The following is a 13,264-nucleotide window of genomic DNA, read 5'->3' on the forward strand; positions in this document are numbered from 1 at the left end:
TCAGGCTTTATTCCTACCTTCACCTATGCTGTTCTCTCTCATTAAACATTAAATTTTCTTCGTGAAAATAGAGCTCACCAAGTTCCTATACATAATCATAACACAATCTTCTTTTTGGGAATCAAAACACTCCCCTTCTTGTAATGAGCAGAAAGCAAATGCCTTTGCCCATTCTATTGGATCTGTCACTAACACTTGATATCATTGACCATGAAATGCTATTCCATTGACACCTCTGTGGCACTGTGGAGTGATGTGCACAGGTCAGTTTGATTGGCTCCATTCTCTCTCTGAAAGGGTTTCAGAATTGCAGCATCAGGCCATTGTTCTTCTAACCAACTGGATCCCTTCTATTGGATACCCCTCCAGTGCAGTGGGTATAAACCTACTGGAAAGATTAGTAAAGAGTTATAGAATGTAATGTTTGCAGTATGGTGATGGCATCCAGCTCTGTATTCGCATCATGCCTATCCTGGTTGGTGCAATGGAATAAATAAGCCAATATCTTTCTGAGATTGGATCTGGGTACCACCTTTCTAATTATGCACTGCCACAAATGTAACCACTGGAGATTAGTGAAGTGAAAGCCCTTTAGTCCATCTGCCTAGTCACATACCCCTTTGGTGTGTGGAGTACTTCTGGCCATGCCATAAATCTCCCTCCCCAACCCTTTAAGTCAGAGGCAAGTACTGACATTCTAGTGCCTTCATCTCTAATGTATGTTGGCCATATATTATCTAAGAATGCAGTAATCACTAAACCTGCAAAAACAGAAGCCCTGACATCTTGTCCATGACTAAATAGGCACACACTAATTCCTGAGATGTCATGATTATCCACAGTAAGATCTCTGATGATGTAATGAAAGAGTACCCACTGATGTGGCAGAAAGGGAATTCAATTGTGCACGCTGGAATGACATTATTTGAGTGCCAGAATCCTTGGGATCATATAGGACAAGCATTGTGGAGTGGCCTTTAGGAAGGTAATAGGGACATGCATCTGTTAGGATTCGTAGCTTCTGGAAAACCACTAAGATGTGCAGCCATATGTAGTGTATGAATTTGAAGCAGTATTTCAGAAAGAGCAAAACTGAGTCATGGAACAGTCATCCTCACAAGCTACAACATAAACTGCAGAAAAAATTATCCTTCCCACAATGCAAAATATTTTTGAACTTTAAAATGGGCATGAGATGTGTTTCATAAATGCACAGTGCAAGGTTTGCTAAAATACACATAGGGTATGTCTACACTGCACACTAGATATAGCACTGTGAAGAGTACACACTGCATATCTCCCATGGCTATAAAGAGCAGTGTGGATGGTGAGGAACTGCTTAGATGAGAAGAGAAAAGACACACCAGAACCTTACACATCTCTCTACATGCCCAATCAGTACCTTCCCCATCTATATTGCCATGTTTAGTAGTGGTCTGCTGCCTCCCCAGGGCTGAACTCTTTCCCCATCACAGGAAAAGGCTCTAGTACCAGGAAGACTTTCCCTGACACAGATGCTACCAGAGCCTTTCCCCACTGCCACTCCCCTGCCAGAGCCTATCGCTACCAATGTAATTACACATCAGTGTGGACACAACTTGCTTTCCATTGTGATGTGTAGCTACACATACTCTACATGCTGCTGCCAGTAGTACATGCTGCAGTGTAGACATGTTCACAGATGATGTGCACATACAAGCCTCTTTTTGATTCATTAAGAACAGAAGGATGTTTTGAGGATGACAATAGTTTTCAGCTTAATAAATATTAGAGATGGTCAAAATTTTCTGAATTTTCACTTTGATAAAAAAAGCGGTGCATTTATTGTGAACATGTTTTGACCAATTCCAGTGAATATGCACCTCTCCTCTGCTTTGTTCACACTGCCTAGAATAGAGCTCCCCACTTATGAGATAGAAAGTATTGGATCAGAGTTCAGTAAGAACTGTTTAGTATTTATGTTCCAGCTGAATCTCCTCAACTAAAGTCCTGCTCTGTGTGTAAGCTCACATGATTTTTGTGGAGGGATGAGGGGAGGTAATAACAGGAAAATAATACATGTAATGTAGAGCAAAGTTGAGGATGAATGGTGAAGGCTCATATCAGTTTTGTAGGTCACTGAAAATGAATTCCAATAAGCCATAGGAGATATACAAACTATGCCAGCAGATATACTGTGGCACATATTTTCCAGAAAATTTATTAGCAAAATTTTAGTGAGTTAAAATGTACTTTTTTCAATTCCTCCTCCTGTAAAGCCAGGTTCAAGTATCATGAGTACAGCTATGCACACTTTGGAGAGTTAAGAATATTTAGAAGTTTCTAAAAAAAATCTGTGGTACATAAAGTCACAATTTTGTGGGATAATATTTGGGACCTACCTGTGAAGTGACAAAAGGTATGCGATAAATGCAACTTAGTGCATATTGCAGGGGGGCCAACCTGTGGCTCCGGAGCTACATGTGGCTCTTCAGAAGTTAATATGTGGCTCCTTGTATAGGCACTGACTCTGGAGCTGGAACTACAGGTGCCAACTTTCCAACGTGGCGGGGAGTGCTCACTGCTCAACCCCTGGCTCTGCCACAGGCCTTGCCCCCACTCCACCCCTTCCTCCCCCCTCCCCTAAGCCTGCAGTGACCTTGCTACCCCTCCCCCCCCAGCCTCCTGCATGCTAGGAAACAGCTGATTGGGAGGTGTGGGGAGGGAAGGGGAGGTGCTGATTGGCAGGGCTGCCGGTGGGTGGGAGGTGCTGGGAACGGGGAGGGGGAGCTGATGGGGGACTGCACATATTACTGTGGCTCTTTGGCAATGTACATGGGTAAATTCTGGCTCCTTCTCAGGCTCAGGTTGGCCATCCCTGGCATATTGTGTATTTACATGTAACAAATTAGTAAGGTTCTAAAATCCACCATTTAACAAAAAAAGTGCAAGTACAAAGGAAAACAGAGAGATCCAGATCAACATAAATGTTGTAAGGCATCAGATACCACAGGGATGGAGATAGTATAAATACCTGACATATAATAGATGAGACAGGGATGCTCTTCTGTGAAAAAGAGAGCCATCCATAAATAAAGCGATACAACTCCAGTATTAGTGACCGTTTAGATGATGGTACATGGTGAAAACTAGGTAAGAAATAACTGCTAAAATTAGCTATTAATTTTTTTGTTCTCTTTCTATTCCTCAACCCTTTGTACTAGCATAGCATTTATTTATATAAAAAGTTGATTCTGTTTTTAGCTTTCACATAGCAGTAAATGTAGATACTGTGTTTCTGTTCCCAAGGCTCATGTACACCTTAGTAGTGTGAAAGAGAATGTATATTGGGCTGCATTAGTAGGAGCATTGCCAGCAGATCGAGGGAAGTGATTATTATTCGGCACTGGTGAGGCTACATCTGGAGTACTGCATCCAGTTTTGGGCCCTCCGCTGCAGAAAGAATATGGACAAATTGGAGAGAGTCCAGCGGTGGGCAACGAAAATGATTTGAGGGCTGGGGAACATGACTTATGAGGAGAGGCTGAGGGAACTGGGCTTATTTAGTCTGCAGAAAAGAAGATTGAGGGGGGATTTGATAGCAGCCTACAACTACCTGAAGGGGGGGGTTCCAAAAAGGAAGGAGCTAGGCTGTTGTCAGTGATGGCAGATGACAGAACAAGGAGCAATGGTCTCAAGTTGCAGTGGGAGAGGTCTAGGTTGGATATTAGGAAAATTATGTCACTAGGAGGGTGGTGAAGCACTGGAATGGGTTACCTAGGGAGGTAGTGGAATCTCCATCCTTAGAGGTTTTTAAGGCCTGGCTTGACAAAGCCCTGGCTGGGATGATTTAGTTGAGGTTGGTCCTGCTTTGAGTAGGGGGTTGGACTCGATGACCTCCTGAGGTCTCTTCCAACCCTAATGTTCTATGATTCTATGATACAGCTCTTCCTATGTGTGATTTTAGAGATACAAGGTGGATGAGATAATATACTTTATTGGACCAACTTCCGTTGTTGAAAGGGATAAGCTTTCGAGCTACACAGAGCTCTCCTTCAGTTCTGGAGACTTATTTAGAGTGTCACAGCTAAATACAAGGTGGAACAGATTGTTTAACATAAATAGTTAACTAATATTGTAGGAGACTATTCAAGGTGAAGTGATTGTCTAGGTTTACACTAGGGTTGCCAGGCGTCCTGTTTTAGACCGGAACACCTGGTCGAAAAGGGACCCCCAGTACAGCTGACTGGGCCACTAAAAGTCTGGTTGGTTGCAGCACCAGGGGGGCAGGCAGGTTCCGTGTCTGGCTCTGTGTGGCTCCTGGAAAGCGGCTGGCATGGCCCTCCAGCTCCTAGTGTGCTGCCCCCACCCACAGGCCCTGCCCCGATCGCCAGCTCTGCAGCTCCCATCGGCTGGGAACCGCAGCCAGTGGGAGCTGCCGGGCTGCCCCTCTGCCTAGGAGCCAGAGGGACATGCTGCCACTTCCTGGGAGCTGTGCGGACTTCCTCTGTCCCCGGGAAATGCCGGGGCTGCCTGAGGTCAGCACTGCCTGGAGCCTGCACCCCGAACCCCCTCCTGCACCCAAACTCCCTCCTGTAGCCCACACCCCAACCTCCTGCCCCAGGCCTGAGCCCCCGCCCACACGCTGAACCCCTCAGACCTAGCCCCACCCCAAAGCCCACACCCCCAGCCTGAGCCCTCACCCCCCCTGCACCTCAGTCCCCTGACCCAGCGCGGAGCCCTCTCCCACCCTCCAAACCCCTCAGCCCCAGCCTGGAGCCCCCTCCCACACCTTAACCCCCAGCCCCAGCCCGGTAAAAATGCCTGAATGAGTGAGGGTGCGGGAGAGCGAGCAATGGAGGGAGCAGGGATGGAGGGAGCAGGGGGGATGGGGCCTTGGAGAAGGGTCAAGGCAGGGGCAGGGCCTCAGGAAGGGGCAGGGCAAGGGTGGGGCAAGGGTGTTTGGTTTTCTGCAATTAGAAAGTTGGCAACCTTAGTTCACCCTCATAATTGTTGTTGGGGTATTTAGTTCACTGGATATGTGATTTTATCATTCATGAGCCAAATTTATAGATGATCAAGTTGACCAACCCTTCGTGGAGAAAGAAGTGGTTTGGGACTATTTAGAAAAACTGGATGAGCACAAATCCATGGGGCTGGATGTGCTGCATCCGAGGGTGCTAAAGGAGTTGGCGGATGTGATTGTGGAGCCATTGGCCATCATCTTTGAAAACTCATGGCAATCGGGGGAGGTCCCGGATGACTGGAAAAAGGCTAATGTAGTGCTCATCTTTAAAAAAGGGAAGAAGGAGGTTCCGGGGAACAACAGGCCAGTCAGCCTCACCTCAGTCCCTGGAAAAATCATGGAGCAGGTCCTCAAGGAATCAATTATGAAACACTTAGAGGAAAGTGATCAGGAACAATCAGCATGGATTCACTAAGGGGAAGTCGTGCCTGACTAACCTAATTGCCTTCTATGATGAGATTACTGGCTCTGTGGATGAGGGAAAAGCAGTGAATGTGTTATTCCTTGACTTTAGCAAAGCTTTTGATATGGTCTCCCACAGTATTCTTGCCGCCAAGTTAAAGAAGTATGGGCTGGATGAATGGACTGTAAGGTGGATAGAAAACTGGCTAGATCGTCGGGCTCAACGGATAGTGATCAATGGCTCCATGTCTAGTTGGCAGCCGGTTTCAAGCGGAGTGCCCCAAGGGTCGGTCCTGGGGCCAGTTTTGTTTAATATCTTTATTAATGATCTGGAGGATGGTGTGGACTGCACTCCCAGCAAGTTTGCAGATGACACTAAACTTGGGAGGTGTGGTAGATATGCTGGAGGGTATGGATCAGATACAGAGTGACCTAGACAAATTAGAGGATTGGGCCCAAAAAAACCCGATGAGGTTCAACAAGGACAAGTGCAGAGTCCTTCACTTAGGACAGAAGAATCCTATGCACTGCTACAGACTAGGGACCGAATGGCTAGGTAGCAGTTCTGCAGAAAAGGACGTAGGGGTCACAGTGGACGAGAAGCTGGATATGAGTCAACAGTGTGCTCTTGTTGCCAAGAAGGCTAATGGCATTTTGGGCTGTATAAGTAGGGGCATTGCCAGCAGATCGAGGAACGTGATCATTCCCATTTAATCGACATTGGTGAGGCCTCATCTGGAGTACTGTGTCCAGTTTTGGGCCCCACACTACAAGAAGGATGTGGAAATATTGGAAAGAGTCCAGCGGAGGGCAACAAAAATGATTAGGGGTCTGGAGCACATGACTTATGAGGAGAGGCTGAGGGAACTGGGATTGTTTTGTCTCCAGAAGAGAAGAATGAGGGGGGATTTGATAGCTGTTTTCAACTACCTGAAGGGAGGTTCCATAGAGGCTGGAGCTCGGCTGTTCTCAGTGGTGGCAGATGACAGAACAAGGAGCAATGGTCTCAAGTTGCAGTGGCAGAGGTCTAGGTTGGATATTAGGAAACACTATTTCACTAGGAGGGTGGTGAAGCACTGGAATGCATTACCTAGGGAGGTGGTGGAATCTCCTTCCTTGGAGGTTTTTAAGGCCCGGCTTGACAAAGCCCTGGCTGGGATGATTTAGTTGGGAATTGGTCCTGCTTTGAGCAGGGGGTTGGACTAGATGACCTCCTGAGGTCCCTTCCAACCCTGATATTCTATGATTCTATGATATTTAAAAACTAGTCTCTTCTCGTTACACAGCAATGCCTATATTTCTCTCTACTCCTACTAGGGTGACCAGATGTCCTGATTTTATAGGGACAGTCCTGATATTTGGGGCTTTTTTTTATATATATATATGGGCTCCTATTACCCCCACCTCCTGTCCCGATTTTTCACACTTGCTGTCTGGTCACCCTAACTCCTACCCACCAGGATAAAACTGTTTGTCTTGAAAATCACTGTGATTAATCATTTTGGGTTAAGGAAAGGATGACACTATTAGAGCAAATCTATCTCCCCACAGACTTTACCAATGCGGCTGAATCTGCCAAAAACTATTATTTCTCAGTTCAGTTTTGAGGAGATCTTTGTCAGACTCGTAGTCATTAAGGCACTGCCTTCATCTTTTGGGTCAATAACAATATTCCCTTATCTGCAATAAACTATTCACTGTGTGGAAACAAACAATTGCTAGTTGAACCCATTAAAAAAATTACAGATGTTTCTTTCTATACCTCCTGCTTTGGAATCATTTTGCAGTGAACTCTCTGATGTAGGGAAACTCTTTCTAGTGTTAGTGTAATGACAGGCTCAAGTTTCAGTTTAGAGTAAGGTACAAATTACATTTCTATACAGAACTTGCACTTACAATGAAGTCTGAAAAAAACCCAAACTACTTAACAATTAAAAAAAATAGAAAGTCCTGTTCTGCCTTCTAATATCCTGACACTATTTTAGGGAAATACTTTATAAGCAAATGGATAAAATTCTGCAAAATTAAAAGTGATTGACAAACTGTACCATGTGATTGTAAGCCAATACATTCAACAAAAGCCACCATCCAAAAAACATCAAATGACACAAATCTAATAGACAGAGGTGAAAACTTGTGAAATTTTCATTAATATCTTTGAAATGTACTTGAGCTGGTGTCTCATTCCATTCTTCAGAGAAAATTATTTCATCTTGGGTTTTCTGAATAGGCTACAAAACACTGTCTGATAAATAGAAAACAATTGGTGAACATCATGGAATACTGTATGCTCTCAAGTGCTGTTTCTTTAGTTGTACCTCAAAGCATCCTGAAAGGACCAACTGATAACTTTATCTTTTATAAAAGATCTGCAAGAAATATGAAATAGGGTACACGTGCATTTCAGATCAGAACAACAGTCATATACAGAGAATGCTTTAAAACAGGGGTTCTCAAACTTCACTGCACTGCGACCCCCTTCTAACAACAAAAATTACTACATGACCCCAGGAGGAGGGACCAAAGCCTGAGCCCACCCAAGCTCTGCTGCCCTGCTTCCCCCATGGAGGGAGGGGGGGGGGCAAAGCTGAAGCCCAAGGGTCTCAGCCCCAGTTGGGAGACCTGTAACCTGAGCCCCATGGCCCTGGCCTGTGGGGCTCAAGCTTTGGCTTTGGCCCTCGGCCCCAGCAAGTCTAACCCTAGCTCTGGCAACCCCATTAAAATGGGGTCGTGATCCACTTTGAGGTCCTGACCCACAGTTTGAGAACCGCTGCTTTAAAATCATTTCACTGATTTGGAGATCATGAATGTACAATTAATCCAAAGACCAATGCAATTATCAGCATCCAACATTATTTTCTGGCTATAGGCAGTCACGTCTCCAAACACATTTTTGTTATATTACAATATACTTACTTTTTTGTTGGTAACAAAATACAGAAAATAAATATTCTGGGGAACTTCATATTTTTTTTTCCTGATATTACAATGAGGTGAATAATGAAAAATATTTGAAGTATCAGTATGATTTTAGGAACAAAAATATAAAAAGGAAATTGAGAGATAGACATGCATAAAACTAGACATTAAAATAACAATGCACGTATATTCAGCATGTTCACACGAGAAAGGACTTGTATCAATGTTTATTGGAATTTAGTATGCTTATTTCTTTGGCCTGACTTATATACAAATGTAGAATCAGTTGCTCTTTCACTGACTTACAGTATTTTTGTGTCCCTATTTAATGGGAGGGAACCTTCTTTAAAAACAAATTAGAACAGGGAAGTAGAACAAGGAAACTGCAATTGACAGACATTTTGTTGCATGTCCATCTAGTCTTCTTTTATCTCAGCTCATGATTAGGAATCATCTGTAGAGCAGTTGAGCATCACTGAACAGGGAGCATTGAGGGAAGAATTTCCCTTTGGCTTGACATGGGATTAGTTAAGATTAGGATGTGGTGAAAGCCTCTTTGGGTGAAGAAATCATTTAAAGGGGGGACATAACAATGCTTGCTTTTTCAGCATTTCACTTGCTATGTCACCCAGAAGGTTAAAAGCATTTCCTTCTGTTCTTTTGCACGTAGCATATAGTTCTTCTCTCTCTACTTCAGGTTATTTGTTTTGTTTTTTTAAATCTAGTTTTTAATCCTACAAACATAAAGGTGGCATTTTCTATGCCCTGCGTTTATGACCACAGAAGCTCCCCAGACTGTATCCAGTATGGTGTCTGTGCCCAATACGGAGAAGGGAAAGAAATGGATGCAAGAGTCATAAGTGCACAACTCCCTGTAGTGCAAAGACGTGCTGCTGCTCCATCAGGGCTCCAAATGGCTCAAATTCTCCAGCAGAACGTTTTCTCCAACAGAGAATGCTGATTTGTTAAAGTCAAGATGTTCTTTGGGGATTGTTCAGTTTTGATGAAAGGCAGATGTAAAGCAGGAAGATTTTCACTGGAAACCTATGTGGTTTCATAGAATCATGGAAAATTAGGATTGGAAGAGACCTCAGCCGCCCTTCTTGCATCCCCATTGATCTGGAGTGGTGAACTGCAGCCAGTGGGAGCCGCGATCTGACGAACCTGTGGATGCGGCAGGTAAACAAACTGGCCCTGCCCACCAGGGGCTTTCTCTGAACAAGGGACGGACCAGGTTTGAGAACCACTGATATAGTACAACCCCCTGCTCAAAGCAGTACCAACCCCAAATAAATCATCCCAGCCAGGGCTTTACCAAGCTGAGCCTTAAAAATCTCTAAGGATGGAGATTCCACCATCTCCCTAGGTAACCCATTCCAGTGCTTTGCCACCCTCCTAGTGAAATAGTTTTTCCTAATATCCAACCTAGAGCTCCCCCACTGCATCTTGAGACTATTGCTACTTGTTTTGTCATCTGCCACCACTGAGAACAGCCTAGCTCCATCCTCTTTGAAACCCTCCTTTAGGTAGTTGAAGGCTGCTATCAAATCCCCCCTCACTCTTCTCTTCTGTAGACTAAATAACCCCAGTTCCCTCAGCCACTCCTTATAAGTCATGTGCCCCATCCCCCTAATCATTTTCATTGCCCTCCGCTGGACTCTTTCCAATTTTTCCACATCCTTCTTGTAACGTGGGGCCCAAAACTGGACATAGTACTCCAGATGAGGCCTCACCAATACCAAATGGAGGGGAATGATCATGTCCCTCGATCTGCTGGCAATGCCCCTACTTATACAGCCCCAAATGCTGTTAGTCTTCTTGGCATCAAGGGTACACTGTTGACTCATATCCAGCTTCTCATCCATTGTAACCTCTAGATCCTTTTCTGCAGAACTGCTGCCTAGCCACTCGGTCCCTAGTCTGTAGCAGTGCATGGGATTCTTCCTTCCTAAATGCAGGACTCTGCACTTGTCCTTGTTGAATTTCATCAGATTTCTTTTGGCCCAATCCTCCAATTTATCTAGGTCACACTGGACCCTATCCCTACCCTCCAGTATATCTATCTCTCCCCCCAGCTTAGTGTCATCCACAAACTTGCTGAGGGTGCAATCCATCCCATCATCCAGGTCATTAATAAAGATATTGAACAAAACCAGCCCAGGACCGACGCCTGGGGCACTCCGCTTGATACCGGCTGCCAATTAGACAGCGAGACGTTGGTCACTACCTGCTGAGCCCAACAATCTAGCCAGATTTCTATCCACCTTATAGTCCATTCATCCAGTCCATACTTTAACTTGTGGCAAGAATACTTGCCCTTGGTGAATCCATGCTGATTGTTCCTGATCACCTTACTCTCCTCTAAGGGCCAATTCAGGTGAGTTTTCCTGCCAACTCACCTCTCCAGCTCCTTGGTAGCCAGCCTTGCAAGCTTCTGGGGAGTTGGATTTTTAGGCTTCAGGCCAGTGCAGCTTTAGCTCAGGACCATAGGTGCAGTTGCATCTACAGAAATTAGGCCCGGGTTAACCAAAGTGCACTGGGTGCATTTGCACACAGTCCCCATCGCAGGTATGGCCAGGCCACACCTTTGTTATGACAGAGACGCAGCTGAGCCAAATTTGAGTGAGGGGTATTGTGACCTGGCACACAGGGTCACAGAACCACTCAGCTTTGGCTGGTCACACCATCATGCTGGAAGGGCAGCCATGCCAAACCTGAGCGGCTCTGGTAATAGCCATAGAACAGGAACCCCCAATGCAGGGTGAGTGAGGGGCAGGCTCACTCCACAGGGATTCCCCTCCACACCAGGCTGGGATTAGGGCTCCAGTGCTGGCAGAGAGGGTGCTTCTGCAGGTTGTCGGCATTGTGCACCCACAGAATTGGGTGGCTACATCCGCTTCTACTCCAGGCTCTTCAGTAGCCTGTCTGGCAGGCTGCTGAGAGTATGGAAGTTCCGGAAACCCAAACCCTCAGGGTTCTCTACTCTTCCATAGCTCATCTGGCTGGTTGCCACAGAGCAGGGCTCTCAGGGATCCTGGTTCCTCCACACTTTGCAAGGTGGGCTGATGGACAACCTGCTTTCTGAATTCCCAGGGCCATAGATCCTTGGCAGTCCAGGCTCCCAGGGCTTACTAATCTTCAGCTCAATGATAGCCAGCCATGTAGAGCTGCGGGTCCCAGGAGTCTCAGGGACCACGGCAGCCAGGCTGTCAGCTGCTCCCAAGTCAGACACAGCAAGTCTTCCAGGGATCATAGCAGCCAGGCTTCCCTGAAGCCAGGGACCCCATTCACACAGAATTTTGAAGGTTTTTGGTTTTGTCAACATTTCGAAATAGTGAAATCCTCCACAAAACAGAATCACTTTTCTCTTCATAGTTTTACCCCACATGGCAGAGTACAGGGGAGCCAATGGGGCAGGAGATCCACCTTAGCAGTATCCTCTCATTCTTTCCCCACCAAAAAGAGCAGATATGTGAGGAGCCCTGGAGATCGCACCATCCCAAGCTGGCTCCACAGCCACTTTGCGGCTCTGAGGGAAAAATTCCTGACTCTGCCCTCAGTGTATGTGTAGTGCCAGGACTGATACCATAGGATTGAGACTAGGCTTCAGGTTTGCCTATATAATATGTCCAACTCTACTACATGCATGTAATGAATGGTGGCAATGTATGGAGTTAGAATACTACTTCTTTGGACAGTACTGGGTAACAGTTATATTTTGTACACAGTCCATTAAGAGATCACAGATCAGATTAATGAAGTCTGAGCTAAGGTGTCTGGATTTGGATTAAAACTTTCCTCAATTTAGTGAGTGTTCAGACCAGTTATACAGTTGGGCCTGAGCTATAAAGTGTGGCTCTGGATCCAGGGTCTCTGAAATTGTTAGGGGATTTTCAGCTGGGGTTCTTGTTACCTACCTGTAATTCATTAATTAATAATAGTTTAATATATCAGAGAGAAAAGCTGCTCAATGACATTGTTCAGCCCATCTCAAAATATATGTTTAGACTTGGAAGGATTAGATTTTGATTGGCAAATGTCAACTTCACAGTACATACACAATCTCACAAAAAGAATTTCCATCAATGATCATCAAAATTTCCAGATAAGCAAATAAAAAAAATTCTGCTTGAAAATGTATTAGTTTATGTATATTTACTTTATATATTTTGATATGTGATATTGACAATTTGTCTTTTAAAGTTCATAACCATTAACTTTTTGAATCTCAATGGCTACTGTCATAAATAATAATTTTCTGACCTCCTCCCAAATGTCTGACCTCTATAATTTCCTGTAGCTGTGAAAAAAAAATTAAGTTGATAAATAGAAAATATCCTTCAAACCCAAAATTGTGAAAATAAAAATGCTTAAAAAAAATCAATATTATTCAGAGACATTCTAAAAAAATAAAAATGGAATTCTGTCAAGCCTATACATATTAGAAAAAGTGATAGCCTGCAGATTAATTGTACTTTTTCCCTTGTCAGGTTTGGAGAGACTAATATTCTCTACCATGCTGAACACAAGCTCCCAGCATGACTCTGTGGCCGAAAGGGTTAATGCAATTATTGGATGCATAAACAGGGGAATCTCGACTAGGAATATAGAGGATATTTGATTCTGTATTTAGCCCTGGTGCAACCACTATTAGAATACTGCGGCCAGTTTTGGTGTCCACAATTCAAGAAGAATGATGATAATGAATTGGACAGGGTTCAGAAAAGAGCCATGAGATTGATTAAAGTATTAGGAAACGTGCCTTATAGTGATTGAGCTCCTTGGTTCTATCTATTTATCTTAACAAAAACAGTTTATGGATGATGTGATTACAGTTTATAAGTACCTACACGGGAAACAAATATTTGACAATGGGCTCTTCAATCTATCAGAAAAGGTATAACATGATCCAATGGCTGGAAGTTGGAACTAGATAAA

Source organism: Malaclemys terrapin, chromosome 2 (assembly GCF_027887155.1).
Source record: "Malaclemys terrapin pileata isolate rMalTer1 chromosome 2, rMalTer1.hap1, whole genome shotgun sequence".
Lineage (NCBI taxonomy): Eukaryota > Metazoa > Chordata > Testudines > Emydidae > Malaclemys > Malaclemys terrapin.